Source organism: Pseudophryne corroboree, chromosome 1 (assembly GCF_028390025.1).
Source record: "Pseudophryne corroboree isolate aPseCor3 chromosome 1, aPseCor3.hap2, whole genome shotgun sequence".
NCBI lineage: Eukaryota > Metazoa > Chordata > Amphibia > Anura > Myobatrachidae > Pseudophryne > Pseudophryne corroboree.
Genome location: NC_086444.1, coordinates 1,161,063,199 through 1,161,079,175, shown reverse-complemented (window position 1 = coordinate 1,161,079,175; position 15,977 = coordinate 1,161,063,199). Strand labels below are relative to the sequence as shown.

The following is a 15,977-nucleotide window of genomic DNA, read 5'->3' as shown; positions in this document are numbered from 1 at the left end:
GACTCCAATTGTGTCGGTTGCGATGCCTGACCTTCCCAACACTGGACGTGAAGAGCATGCGCCTTCCACCATTTGCACGCCCCCTGCAAGTGATGGAAGGAGCACCCGCAGTCCAGTTCCTGATAGTCAGATTGAAGATGTCAGTGTTGAAGTACACCAGGATGAGGAGGATATGGGTGTTGCTGGCGCTGGGGAGGAAATTGACCAGGAGGATTCTGATGGTGAGGTGGTTTGTTTAAGTCAGGCACCCGGGGAGACACCTGTTGTCCGTGGTAGGAATATGGCCGTTGACATGCCTGGTGAAAATACCAAAAAAATCAGCTCTTCGGTGTGGAAGTATTTCACCAGAAATGCGGACAACAGGTGTCAAGCCGTGTGTTCCCTTTGTCAAGCTGTAATAAGTAGGGGTAAGGACGTTAACCACCTCGGAACATCCTCCCTTATACGTCACCTGCAGCGCATTCATAATAAGTCAGTGACAAGTTCAAAAACTTTGGGTGACAGCGGAAGCAGTCCACTGACCAGTAAATCCCTTCCTCTTGTAACCAAGCTCACGCAAACCACCCCACCAACTCCCTCAGTGTCAATTTCCTCCTTCCCCAGGAATGCCAATAGTCCTGCAGGCAATGTCACTGGCAATTCTGACGAGTCCTCTCCTGCCTGGGATTCCTCCGATGCATCCTTGCGTGTAACGCCTACTGCTGCTGGCGCTGCTGTTGTTGCTGCTGGGAGTCGATGGTCATCCCAGAGGGGAAGTCGTAAGCCCACTTGTACTACTTCCAGTAAGCAATTGACTGTTCAACAGTCCTTTGCGAGGAAGATGAAATATCACAGCAGTCATCCTGCTGCAAAGCGGATAACTGAGGCCTTGACAACTATGTTGGTGTTAGACGTGCGTCCGGTATCCGCCGTTAGTTCACAGGGAACTAGACAATTTATTGAGGCAGTGTGCCCCCGTTACCAAATACCATCTAGGTTCCACTTCTCTAGGCAGGCGATACCGAGAATGTACACGGACGTCAGAAAAAGACTCACCAGTGTCCTAAAAAATGCAGTTGTACCCAATGTCCACTTAACCACGGACATGTGGACAAGTGGAGCAGGGCAGGGTCAGGACTATATGACTGTGACAGCCCACTGGGTAGATGTATGGACTCCCGCCGCAAGAACAGCAGCGGCGGCACCAGTAGCAGCATCTCGCAAACGCCAACTCTTTCCTAGGCAGGCTACGCTTTGTATCACCGCTTTCCAGAATACGCACACAGCTGAAAACCTCTTACGGCAACTGAGGAAGATCATCGCGGAATGGCTTACCCCAATTGGACTCTCCTGTGGATTTGTGGCATCGGACAACGCCAGCAATATTGTGTGTGCATTAAATATGGGCAAATTCCAGCACGTCCCATGTTTTGCACATACCTTGAATTTGGTGGTGCAGAATTTTTTAAAAAACGACAGGGGCGTGCAAGAGATGCTGTCGGTGGCCAGAAGAATTGCGGGACACTTTCGGCGTACAGGCACCACGTACAGAAGACTGGAGCACCACCAAAAACTACTGAACCTGCCCTGCCATCATCTGAAGCAAGAAGTGGTAACGAGGTGGAATTCAACCCTCTATATACTTCAGAGGTTGGAGGAGCAGCAAAAGGCCATTCAAGCCTATACAATTGAGCACGATATAGTAGGTGGAATGCACCTGTCTCAAGCGCAGTGGAGAATGATTTCAACGTTGTGCAAGGTTCTGATGCCCTTTGAACTTGCCACACGTGAAGTCAGTTCAGACACTGCCAGCCTGAGTCAGGTCATTCCCCTCATCAGGCTTTTGCAGAAGAAGCTGGAGACATTGAAGGAGGAGCTAACACGGAGCGATTCCGCTAGGCATGTGGGACTTGTGGATGGAGCCCTTAATTCGCTTAACAAGGATTCACGGGTGGTCAATCTGTTGAAATCAGAGCACTACATTTTGGCCACCGTGCTCGATCCTAGATTTAAAGCCTACCTTGGATCTCTCTTTCCGGCAGACACAAGTCTGCTGGGGTTGAAAGACCTGCTGGTGACAAAATGTTCAAGTCAAGCGGAACGCGACCTGTCAACATCTCCTCCTTCACATTCTCCCGCAACTGGGGGTGCGAGGAAAAGGCTCAGAATTCCGAGCCCACCCGCTGGCGGTGATGCAGGGCAGTCTGGAGCGACTGCTGATGCTGACATCTGGTCCGGACTGAAGGACCTGACAACGATTACGGACATGTCGTCTACTGTCACTGCATATGATTCTCTCAACATTGATAGAATGGTGGAGGATTATATGAGTGACCGCATCCAAGTAGGCACGTCACACAGTCCGTACTTATACTGGCAGGAAAAAGAGGCAATTTGGAGGCCCTTGCACAAACTGGCTTTATTCTACCTAAGTTGCCCTCCCACAAGTGTGTACTCCGAAAGAGTGTTTAGTGCCGCCGCTCACCTTGTCAGCAATCGGCGTACGAGGTTACATCCAGAAAATGTGGAGAAGATGATGTTCATTAAAATGAATTATAATCAATTCCTCCGCGGAGACATTGACCAGCAGCAATTGCCTCCACAAAGTACACAGGGAGCTGAGATGGTGGATTCCAGTGGGGACGAATTGATAATCTGTGAGGAGGGGGATGTACACGGTGATATATCGGAGGGTGATGATGAGGTGGACATCTTGCCTCTGTAGAGCCAGTTTGTGCAAGGAGAGATTAATTGCTTCTTTTTTGGGGGGGGTCCAAAACAACCCGTCATATCAGTCACAGTCGTGTGGCAGACCCTGTCACTGAAATGATGGGTTGGTTAAAGTGTGCATGTCCTGTTTTGTTTATACAACATAAGGGTGGGTGGGAGGGCCCAAGGACAATTCCATCTTGCACCTCTTTTTTCTTTTCTTTTTCTTTGCGTCATGTGCTGTTTGGGGAGGGTTTTTTGGAAGGGACATCCTGCGTGACACTGCAGTGCCACTCCTAGATGGGCCCGGTGTTTGTGTCGGCCACTAGGGTCGCTTATCTTACTCACACAGCTACCTCATTGCGCCTCTTTTTTTCTTTGCGTCATGTGCTGTTTGGGGAGGGTTTTTTGGAAGGGACATCCTGCGTGACACTGCAGTGACACTCCTAGATGGGCCCGGTGTTTGTGTCGGCCACTAGGGTCGCTAATCTTACTCACACAGCTACCTCATTGCGCCTCTTTTTTTCTTTGCGTCATGTGCTGTTTGGGGAGGGTTTTTTGGAAGGGCCATCCTGCGTGACACTGCAGTGCCACTCCTAGATGGGCCCGGTGTTTGTGTCGGCCACTAGGGTCGCTTATCTTACTCACACAGCGACCTCGGTGCAAATTTTAGGACTAAAAATAATATTGTGAGGTGTGAGGTATTCAGAATAGACTGAAAATGAGTGGAAATTATGGTTTTTGAGGTTAATAATACTTTGGGATCAAAATGACCGCCAAATTCTATGATTTAAGCTGTTTTTTAGGTTTTTTGGAAAAAAACACCCGAATCCAAAACACACCCGAATCCGACAAAAAAAATTCGGTGAGGTTTTGCCAAAACGCGGTCGAACCCAAAACACGGCCGCGGAACCGAACCCAAAACCAAAACACAAAACCCGAAAAATTTCCGGCGCTCATCTCTACTATCTACAGCACAGAGACTTGCTGCAGATGCAGTGGCATACTTTCCAGCTGCACCTTTTTGGCAGGTACAGTACCTTTTTTTTATGGTCTATACCGATTTTTGACTCTCCAAGCTTCCATTGAAAGTATAGGAAAAGGGGCGTGGCGCCCCCTTTTCGAATTTGTATAAATTTTTATGTGTAAAGTGTTGGAGGGTATGATGCTGCAGATGCAGTGGGACTATTATGGGGTGTGGGGCTGGAGCTGCAGCTCCATCAGTCTCATTGCTAATCCTGCTCTATGAAAACACAGCAGGCAAAGGGCAGAGCCTCCCATTGGATGTAACCTGTGTGGGAGGGCGTTTCTCGCCCAATCAGCTGTGGACTGGGTGTGACAGACCTGCCACTAACCCAATGAGAGATGCGTTATACACACAGGCACAAAGTCACAGATCTGGGCTATTATATAGGAGATATACACATAAATGCGAAAGCACTCACTCACGCACTGACTCGTCACTAATTCTCTTACTTCCCGATATGTTAAGAAGATGAAATTTAACATAGATATTCTGCAGGTGGGAAATCGGAAAACTATGTAATTGGAATTTTAATAAATCTCCCCTAAGGGGATGAAAAGGGGGTTGACATAATGACGTCATTACTGATGCATGGCTTGCATTGCGTGAACGATAATGGCCAAAAGGACAATCAGATCAACATTTGGATTGCACCTCCAGTGGGTAGAATATAAGAAACTACAAAAATGGTCCTGTCACATTTTACCGTATCTGCTACGGGTGCTCCTCGGGTAACACCAAGAACCATGGATTAATATTTACTTACATTAAGACGTCTCAGATTTACATCTCCATAGATTTACCAAATTTTTAACACTCATTTATATTTACAACCATGAAAATCAGAAACTCCCGTGCGAAGAACGGGTTGAACAGCTAGTGTAACATATGCATGATGCATAATTCAAGAGCACAGTCTGCAGTCTGGAACAAGGGTGTAGCTACAAAAGGTGCAGGGGCCAGGTGCATACAGTAGCTATGCACATTGGGGCCCCATAGCACAGTTAGCCAGCCCCCCCCCCCCTTTCCCCCCGACTGACTGACAGTCGTGTCACACTCTGCGTAAATTGGGGCTCCAACAACCGAGTTTTGGCTGAAGGGACAGCTACCTGTGAGGACAGTAAATGAGGTGGCTGAATGTAATTCCTCCTCATGGGGTGGAGCCTACTAAGTGTTAACGTTGGCCGGAGGGCGTAAAGAAAAGGAGGACTTCGTAGGACGATAACTGTAGTTTTAATGAATAATCAGGCTGTACACGAATATTGGAGCAATTGAAGAAACTGGAATAATTAGAGTCTATGGTTAAATGACTTGAAGAGTGAAGCTGAAGAATTCCGGTAAAGAAAAACTGAAGACTGTGTTTTATGATTAAAAGACGAGGCTGAAGAAATTGGACTTTGAAGAAATGAAGACTGTGGTTTGTAATTGAAAGACGAGACTGAAGAACTTGGACTTTGAAGAAATGAAGATGTGGTTTGTGATTGAAAGACGAGGCTGAAGAACTTGGACTTTGAAGAAATGAAGACGTCTGCGGGAACCGCCGTTAGCACCTGGAGCTCCTCTAAGACCTGGGACCCCGTGAGCGCTTCCACGTGTGGCAACGGACTTAGACAGCAGGACTGCAGCAGCATTTAGAGTACCGATGGATGAGAGCAACCAGGACCAGGGAACCAGAAGTAACCTGGGAGCACAGAGCTGGAGAACCTTTCTCAAGGAGGTAACATGAAGCACTGGCACTCTCCCTCTGAGCCAGACCCCTTTTGTAAGGGGAGAACACGCAGGATTGGCTGCACACAGATTGGGAACTTCATTGGTAATACTCTGGTCTCCAACATGGCTGCCCCCAGCACAGGAGACATACTTAGCTGTTAGCACACAGCTTTAGCCAGCCTCTGTCTCTGACACACTATACTGTGTCACCACTAGAAAACCTTACCGCAGCGATCCCCACCGCAGCGCACGGCTCTCCAGACCCTCGGCCCCCGGCCCTTGGCAGCCGCACATCCATCCAGAAGGACCACCGCCAGCAGCTCCCTGCCGCCGCAGCCACGTCAACCAGCGGGATGGTAACCGGCGGGAGCACCCACCGGAGGTAAGGCTCCGGAGCCTGACAGTACCCCCCCTTTTTAGGGTGGGCTCTGAACACCCTTGTGCTTTCATCGGATTCTTGGTATGAAAGGCCCGGACTAATCTTGGAGCATGGACGTCCTCTTCAGAAACCCAGGACCTTTCCTCCGGTCCATATCCCTTCCAATCAATAAGATATTGGAGACGACCATATCTTTTACGACAGTCAAGGATCCTATGAACTTCAAATTCTTCTCCCTGAGCAGCTTGCACTTGGGAGGTCTAGGGAGCGCAGCCCAAATACGGTCAGTATGAGAGGCTTCAGTAAGTAGATGTGAAATGCATTTGGGATCTTCAAGTATGAATGCAACGTCACTTTGTATGCTACTGGATTCAATACTTTTTCAATAGGATATGGTCCAATGAATCTGGGGGCAAATTTCTTGGAAGGTACCTTGACTCTTAAGTTTCGAGTAGAAATCCAGACTTGATCACCCACTTTGAGACTAGGGACAGCCTTCCGTTTCCGATCTGCAAAAAAATTGTATTTATTGGACGTTTTAAGCAGAGCCTCATGAACTTGTTTCCACATCTTAGTGAATTGCTGGAGGGCTAACTCTGCAGCAGGTACTTCGAGAGCTGGGAGAGATTGGAAAGCAGGAACACGTGGATGAAGTCCATAATTCACATAAAAGGGTGTGGAATGAGTAGCGGAATGGTAGAGATTATTGTGAGCAAATTCAGCAAATGGAAGATAGTCCAGCCAATCGTCCTGAGAAGAAGACATGAAGTCATAGGAAAGTCTCTAAGTATTGGTTCACTCTCTCAGTCTGGCCATCCATTTGGGGATGGTATGCAGAAGAGAAACTTAATTCCATTCCAATAGCTGAACTCAGTGCCCTCCAGAATTTAGCCACAAACTGAGGCCCTCGATCTGAAACTATCTCTTGTGGAAGTCCATGTAACCGGAAGATGTTTGATATGAACATTTTTGATAGTTGTGGAGCGGTTGGAAGACCTGTGAGTGGGACAAAGTGCGCCATTTTGGAAAATCGGTCCACAATGACCAAATGGTGTTTCGTCCTCTGGAGACAGGTAGGTCAGTTATAAAGTCCATGGAGATGTGTGTCCAGGGTTTTTGTGGAACCGATAGCGGATGAAGAAGACCCGATGGTGATCCTCTTGGACTTTTATGTTGGGCGCACTTTGGGCAGGCAGCTATAAATTCCAAAACATCCGTCTTCAGATGAGGCCACCAATAGGAGCGTTGGATGAACTTAAAAGTCTTGAGGCTACCTGCGTGCCCCACACATGGTGAGGTATGAGCCCACGTGAGCAGTTTTTTCCTGAATTCTGGTGCAACAAAGGTTTTTCCCGGTGGCGGAAGCGGAGTAGTATGAGTTGCAGCAAAGGAGGCAGGATCTAGGATGAATTGTCTGTCCGGAAGATCTGTGGACTCATCTGAATTCAATGAACGAGAGAGCACATCTGCTTTCCGATTAAGAGACCCTGGACGATAAATGAGCTTGAAAGAAAAATGTGAGAAGACCAGTGCCCACCTGGCTTGCCGTGGGTTTAAACATCGGGCGGTATGAAGATATGAAAGATTTTTGTGATCTGTGGTTACTGAGATTGGGTGCTGAGCTCCTTCCAGTAAGTACCTTCCACTCTTCAAAAGCAAGTTTTATGGCAAGCAATTCGTGTTCTCCAATGGCGTAGTTTTGTTCTGCCGGAGAGAATCTTCGGGAAAAATAGGCATAAGGATGAGCTTTCTGATCCTCGAAGTACTGGGATAAGACGGCCCCCACTCCTACTGAAGAAGCATCCACCTCCACCTGAAAAGGACGACTGAGATCAGGTTGCCGAAGGATAGGAGCAGACATGAAGGCCTCTTTTAAAAAGGAAAAGGCTTTTAGTGTCTCAGGTGGCCAAGCTGCAGAATTAGACCCTTTTCTTGTTAGTGCTATAATTGGGGCAATGATGAAGGAATAATCTTTAATAAACTTCCTATAGAAATTGGCGAAGCCTAAAAAACGCTGCATTCCCTTCAGAGTGGTAGGAAGGGTCCAATCTCTGATTGCTTGGACTTTTGCAGGATCCATCTGTAATACCCTCCCGGAAATGATGTAACCTAAAAAAGGGATGGAGGGAACCTCAAACGTGCACTTCTCTAGTTTACAAAAGAGTCGATTTTCCCTTAGACATCTCAAGACTTCTCTGACTTGTTCCCGATGGACTTTCAGATCTTTGGAAAATATTAGAATATCGTCCAGACACACAACCAGGCACTTATAGAGGAGATCTCGGAATAACTAGTTGACATAATTCTGGAAGACTGCTGGAGCATTGCATAAGCCAAAGGGCATCACCAGGTATTCGTAATGCCCATCGCGAGTATTGAACGCAGTCTACCACTCGCCTCCTGCGCGAATGCGTATAAGGTTATAATCTCCCCGCAGGTCCAGTTTGGTGAAAATGGTAGCCCCCTTTACACGGTCAAATAGTTCGGGAATCAAGGGCAAGGGGTATCTGTTCTTAACTGTAATTTCGTTGAGGCCCCAGTAGTCGATGCAAGGCCGTAGGCCCCCGTCCTTCTTCTTAACAAAAAAACCCTGCCCCGGCTGGAGAAGAGGAAGGGCCAAGGAACCCTTTGGCCAAATTCTCCTGTATGTACTCAGACATCGCTTGGGTTTCTGGGAGAGATAAAGGGTATGTTCGGCCTCTGGGAGGTGTTTTACCGGGCAGTGAATCGATATGGCAGTCCCAACTTCGGTGGGGAGGCAAGGTCTCTGCCCCTTGCATACTGAACACGTCCAGAAAGGGCTGATAGGCATCTGGAGTGTAGATCATTGGAGTGTAGGGTAAAGAGTGGCTTGACGGTGGATAAACAGCTTTGAGAACACGACTCCCCCCAGGCGAGTACGTCCATAGTTTGCCAATCCAAGCGGGGGTTGTGCTCCTGCAACCACGGGAATCCTAGGATTATTTTTTGAGAGGCTTTGGGAATTATCAGGAAAGAGATAACTTCAGAATGGAGAATACCAACTTTCATCTTTAGAGGAACTGTACAGTGGGTGATGATCCCTTCAGGGATATAACTTCAGTCAACCGCGGTGATAGAGATAGCTCGCTCCAAATGAGTGGTTGGTATTTCAGACTGTCGGACTAAGGCGGAAGTAATGAAACTCTCTGCAGCTCCAGAATCAAAAAGTGCTGTAACATGAAAGGAGGTAAAGGGAAGTTCCAGACATACAGCCAACAGTGATTCCTTCCTGGTAAATTGGTTGGGGAATGCTCCTAGCTTAACCTCTCCTGCGTAAGCTAGGAGCGGGAGTTTCCCGGTCGTTGAATACAAGACTTAACAAAGTGGTCGGCCGCCCCACAATACATGCAGAGGTTTCCCTGTCTGCGTCTTTGACGTTCCTCATTGGTGAGATGAGAACGGTTGACCTGCATGGGTTCTTCAGTAGACGGTGAGTATGGTCTAGGAGTGGGACAAGCCCGAGATTTAGGTCGCTCGAACCTTGTTTTCTCAAGACAGTGCTCATTGTATCTTAGATCCATCTTGTTACATAAAGAAATAAGCTGATCGAGCTTAACTGGCACACCCTGAGTGACCAGGTCATCTTTAATTTTGTCAGAGAGACCGTTCCAAAAGGCGGCAATGAGAGCCTCTTCATTCCAGCCCACTTCGGAAGACAGAGTACGGAATTGGATCACGTACTGGGCGACGGAACAGGTTCCCTGACGCAGACGCAGAATCTCCAAAGAGGCAGAGGTGGTCCGGCCTGGCTCGTCAAAGATTTTACGAAAAGTTGCCACGAATTACGGGTAATTCGAGAGTATGGGATCAGTTCTCTCCCATAAGGGTGAAGCCCAATCCAGAGCTGGTCCGGTCAGAAGTGAAATGACGTATGCTATTTTGGTCCGATCAGACCAGGAAAGTTAGCTGACTGAAGCTCAAACTGGATCTCGCATTGATTGAGGAACCCTCGGCATTGCTTTGGACTACCGTCAAATTTACTGGGTGGTGGTAGTTGTAAACGAGGAACTGGAATTGACACTAGAGGATTAGGTGCTGGTGGATTGGAAGCTGGACCTGGAGTCCGAGATGTGGAAATGGCTGTGTGAAGAGAATCCAAACGATTCCTGCACTGCACCAGGGTGGTCATTCCGAGTTGATCGCTCGTTATTTTTTTTTCGCAACGGAGCGATTAGTCGCTAATGCGCATGTGCAATGTCCGCAGTGCGACTGCGCCAAGTAAATTTGCTATGGTGTTAGGAATTTTACTCACGGCATTACGAGGTTTTTTCTTCGTTCTGGTGATCGTAATGTGATTGACAGGAAGTGGGTATTTCTGGGCGGAAACTGGCCGTTTTATGGGAGTGTGTGAAAAAACGCTACAGTTTCTGGGAAAAACGCGGGAGTGTCTGAAGAAACGGGGGAGTGTCTGGGCGAACGCTGGGTGTGTTTGTGACGTCAAACCAGGAACGAAACTGACTGAACTGATCGCAGATGCCGAGTAAGTGTGGAGCTACTCAGAAACTGCTAAGAAGTGTCTATTCGCAATTCTGCTAATCTTTCGTTCGCAATTTTGATAAGCTAAGATTCACTCCCAGTAGGCGGCGGCTTAGCGTGTGCAAAGCTGCTAAAAGCAGCTTGCGAGCGAACAACTCGGAATGAGGGCCCAGGGCCACTGATTCTGCTTGTAGTACACATCACAGCTGTCCACACTAGCAACAGCTGAAACAGCATACAAAGCAGCAAGGTGTCAGAGAATCATGGCCTAGATTTATCAAGCCTTGGAGAGTGATAACTTGCACGGTGATAAAGTAACAACCAATCACCTCCTAACGGTTATTTTTCAAACAGCCTGTAACATGACAGTTAGGAGCTGATTGGTTTTACAATTTCTCACTCTCCAAGACTTGATAAATCTGGGCCCATGTTTGCTGAATAGCGGGATCTGTGAGCAGCACACTGACTGGACAGTTTGGTGGTCTGATACAGTAGCATTTAGGGAATGGGCCGAGATATATTCATGAAACCACTGGGATTACACTAACAAGAGAAAATTAATTATAGATAACAAACCCTGCATTCTACTTCAAAGTTTTAATTCTCCAGAAGAAAGTCCCATTCATGTCACTGGAATGTAAATTCTGTTTGTTTGCTCATCCAGTCACTGACCTCAAGGTGAGAGGTTGTGTTTTATGAATTAGGGACCTATTTATCAAGTTTTGTTTCTCCCCCCTCCCCCTTCCCCCCCCCCCCCAAAAAAAAAATATATATATATGTAGAAACTGCAAAAGGTGGCTCAAGTTCAAAACATGGGGCCCCCTGAGGTTCGCATAATTTAACTGCTACAGAACATCAGCAAGCTTGTTCTAAATATTAAGTAAAGTAAGTGTTACATTAGTAAGAAGTAGAGGTTTAAGGGGTCTATTTACCAAACCTTGGATGGAGATAAAGTACCAATCAGCTCCTAATTGCAATATCACAGGCTGTGTTGGAAAAATGACAGTTAGGAGCTGGTTGGCTGGTACTTTATCTCCGTCGACTTTATCTCCATCCAAAGATTAGTAAATAGACCCCTAAGTGTTAAATAAGCTTACTACTGTATACAGAAGAGCTTCAAGAGAGGAGGCGGCCCATGTGCAGACTCTGTCTGGGCACTATCCTGTCTAGTCAGCTGTGCTGTAGACTCTGGCCACTAGGGGACACTAGCGCTGTCCCAGAGTCTAGTACGCATGCACAGGTCTCCAGGAAAATGGCTCAGCGGCCTGTAATGACCATAATACACAGAGAGCCACCACCAGGGATCACTAGTCACACAGATGCCACCGACAAGAGAGTTCATAGTGGGAAGATCAGAAGTAAAAGATAATCTTGCTGAAAGAGTAGTGGATGCATGGAAAATACTCCTGGTTAATGCAGTTGTAGCAAAACAAAAGTGTGGATATATGGGTGTAGTATGGAATGCCGGCGGCCGGCTCCCGGCGACCAGCATACCGGCGCCGGGAGCCCGACCGCCGGCATACCGACAGTGTGGTGAGCGCAAAGGAGCCCCTTGCGGGCTTGCTGCGCTCGCCATGCTGCGGGCACGGTGGCGCGCATATTTATTCTCCCTCCAACGGGGTCGTGGACCCCCACGAGGGAGAATAGCTGTCGGTATGCCGGGTGTCGGGATCCCGGCGCCGGTATACTGTGCGCCGGGATCCCGACATTCGGCATACTGAAGACCACCCTGATATATATTTACATTTAGATGGGGAATTACAGTGAGGGTTAGACACACATGAAATACGTTTTTTTCGCAATGCAAATAGTTCTAGAGCAATTTGCATACTATTAGTATCATGTTATTCCCCGGAAAGAGTCTGGATGAATTACAATGCGCTATGTACACTTTACACGTCACTGCCTGTAAATCACTGACCTGGGAGCTCTGTATGTATTTTGTTTTGTTTTTCTCTTTCAACCAATCTTTGATGAAGCATTTTTTTATGTGGTATAGTTCCTATGCAATCAAATATTTTAAGATTACATTTACTAATAATTAGCAATAATTCCGTTGGCACTACTACTCTCATGTCATCTGACAATGGGGGTCATTCCGACCCGATCGCAGCGTGCTTTCGTTCGCACAGCTGCGACCGGGTCACTACTGCGCACGCGCGGGGGCCGTAATGCGCACGCGCGTCGTTGCCCGGCGTCACAACGACGCTGACAGCGGAAAAAGCGGTTGCAGCGGCGATCGCAAGAAGATTGACTGCAGGAAGGCGTTCCGGGGGGTCAACTGACCGTTGGAGACCGTTTTCGGGGAGTGGTAAGAAAAACGCAGGCGTGTCCAGGCGAACGGAGGGCGGATGTTTGACGTCACAGCTGGGACCTTCATCACTGGATCCGTCGCACAGGGTAAGTATGTCCAGGGCTGGTCTTGTTTTGCAGGAAACTTTTTTAGCTTAACAGGGCTGCACAAGCGATCGCAGCCCTGCTATGCTAAAATACACTCCCCCATAGGCGGAGATTACTTGATCGCACCAGCAGCAAAAAGTTGCTTGGTGCGATCAACTCGGAACGAGGTCCAATGTTGTCATACAGAGTGTATCGTTTATATCCAGTATTATACCCTAATGTGATCAATAGATATCTGACATCGGGGGGGGGGGGGGGGGGGGGTATACTATAGAGTGATAAAGACAGACCGCAGGGCATTTCTTTTTGTTTTTTTTGCTAATTTTACTAAAGACAAAACCACTGTTCTTCTGACTGTTTTCATTCAGCCGCTGTATATAGACATGCCTGGGTCAATGTCAGTGCTTCGTAGCACTGGTCCCTTCCGGTAGCCCTGTCTGGTGAGTATCAGAGAAAGAGTAAATAAAAGAGTAAATACTGTTTAAATAGTTACTCAGTATTAAAGCAATAAAACCTAGTACCCCGACTGAATAATTAATACTTAGGCTCCTGCTGATTATTATGGATGGTCAAGAGGAAATAGAAGCTAATAGTGCCATCGCTGAATACACAGTACCCCCGCTAGATAAATAATAGTGCTCTCACTGTGCTCCCACAGTACCCCCGCTAGATAAATAATGGTGCTCCCACAGTACCCCCGCTAGATAAATAATAGTGCTCCCAGCTGAATATATAATTTATAGTGCCACCGTAAAGATCCAAGTAACTACCTCCAACGCAGTGGGTATAATAAATGCCCACAATATTTTTTTCTTGATCCAGTGTAATCCATACGGTCTGTACCTGATGAGGAATGAGTTAATGTAAGGTAAGCCCACTGCCGCCAGCAGGACTTCTCCAATGCTGTTCCTCACAAATGGATCTCTCTCCCTCTACCTATCAGTCTGTCTCTGAACCTCTAAACTGCAGATAAGCAACTTCTGTAAGGGCCTCATCTTAACATGCACAAGGCCAGCGTATGTGCAGTGAAGCTCATTTACAGTAGGACTTCACTACACATGTGCCAACCTCTACACATGCTGTCAATTGCAGAGACCTTGGGAGGGTAAACTAGCATTGCCACTTCCATTCCAAAAAATTTAACAGGGGGAGGGCTACCAAACTACCGCGTACAACAGACCCGGGGGTAAATTTACTAAGATGGGAGTTCTATTTAAGATGGGATGTTGCCCATAGCAACCAATCAGATTCCATATATCATCTTCAAGAAGGTGCTAGATAAATGAGAAGTAGAATCTGATTGGTTGCTATGGGCAACATTCCATCTTAAATAGAACTCCCATCTTAGTAAATTTACGCCCCAGTGTACACCGGAAATAAATGCAGTATCATACATGTCTGGGAGACACTTTTAATTCTGGTGGTCTTCTTGTGTCCTTGAAGAGTCTAGCAATCTCCATGAGGCCAGGCTGGGTGTGATAATGTCAATGCTCTCAGGCCAACAAAAAGTAAACACTGGGCAGCAGGACCGCCCCTGACTAATTTGTTGCCCTAGGCAAGACTCTGGATGGTGCCTACCCATGTGGCACCCTTTGCATGCGCCAAAGACATGCACGCATCCATGATGGGGGCATGGTCTCACCAAATGTGCGTGACCTTGTGACAGTGGGCGACTGGGGTGGCAGAGGGTATCAGAGTCTCAAGCCATTAAATCTCTCCCCTTTCTGTATCCCCCGGTGCTCTCCCCACTTTGTGTCTCCAGCCATCAAGTCTCTAATCTTTGTGTATCTCCGGCCATTAAGCCTCCATCTACCTTGTGTCACCAGCCATCAAGTCTCTCCCCCTTGTGTCCGGAATGGGGGTGTGGCTGTGGGATTGCGTCATGTAAGCCACGCCCCCTCTGTGTAATGCCGCTATTACCGGCATTATACAGCAGGGGGCGTGGCTATGATGACTGGATTCAACAAGAATCGCATCATCGCCTGCCCGGACTGCCCACTTTACTCGCTAAGTGGGCGGCCGGGCAGGGGGAACCCCTGAAATCGGGTGCCTCGCCTACTCTTCCGGGGGGCCGGGAGGGTCACCCGATTTTCGGGAGCCTTCCGGCCATTCCGGGAGAGTAGGCAAGTATGTTGTAAAGTGCATCGGAATATGCTGTGCTATATAAGAAACTGTTAATAAATAAATAAACATAAATGAGTGGTTTACAGGCCTAAAGACCAGAATTATTACCCGTCCATGCAGGCTATTTCTGCGACCATTGTAGATTTTTTATTTTAACTGTGACAACTGTGCATGTCTTACAAAACTTCAATACTTAGTTTGGAGCATAGGCCCCTATCACATTTACACCTTACCCCCACTATCTAGCTATCATACAGTATATCTTCTGCGACCTCCTTGTCAGACTTAAGCTGGGTACACACTAGATGATCTTTTAAATAATATGGCCGATTCCGACGGATCGGACCGACAAATTATTGAAATCGTCCAGTGTGTAGCCACTACTTCCCGCGGTCGTCAGCGATGTCTTGCTGGTCGTCTCATGAGTACCTAGCATGGGGGCCGATTCAGACCCTGGCGCTGATGTGCAAAAATTGATATGAAGTTATTTCTGCACATCTGTGTATGCGCGTATGCCAGTACGCGCATGTGCAAGGTCCTAAACTGCGTCTCTTTGGAACGCAGTTTAAGACCTGGAGGGGGGCGGGAACGGCGTGTTTTGTGGACGAAGGTGCTCTGTTTTATCTATCAATCACTATGCATCTGAATGACTGAAATAGAACAGAGCCAGGTTGTCCCTTGAATGATCTGCACTCCACACATGAGATTCTGAATTGAACGTTCTGCAGTCTTCAGCCATGTAATGAGCATCTGAATGGAATTCCACGTAGCTGCGTTGTATGCATCCAAACTAAACGCTATGCAGTCATGCAAACAAATAAATAAAACAAAAGCGCGGCTTCTTTAATAGTGAAGTGTCATTGTGAAATTTCAATTGTTGCGGATTCTCTCATCTGGAAAAGAGACTTTAGATCTCACAAGGGTTATTATCTGTGCAGGCATCTGATGCTATATCCCTGCTCTAGGCTTGTAGGCGGAACACTTTAATTCACAATCTTCAGTGTGTCAGTAACACAGAGATAACAGCTGTGATTAGAAAGGCCGGTTTACACTCCGCAGAGAGTAAGGAATAGAAATTAACAAGTGCTGTGATTTTCATGCTCTGTTCATTCATTAGCTACTTCAGACAATTTACTGTAGTGAAAATGACAAATA

The 15,977-nt window shown here is 47.3% G+C and overlaps 1 protein-coding gene across 3 annotated transcripts in view; it reads right to left on the bottom strand.

The window, feature by feature from the left end:
• The window catches only part of CTBP1 (C-terminal binding protein 1), a 957,378-nt gene that overhangs the window by 360,418 nt on the left and 580,983 nt on the right, over window positions 1–15,977 (bottom strand). The window lies entirely within an intron of this gene.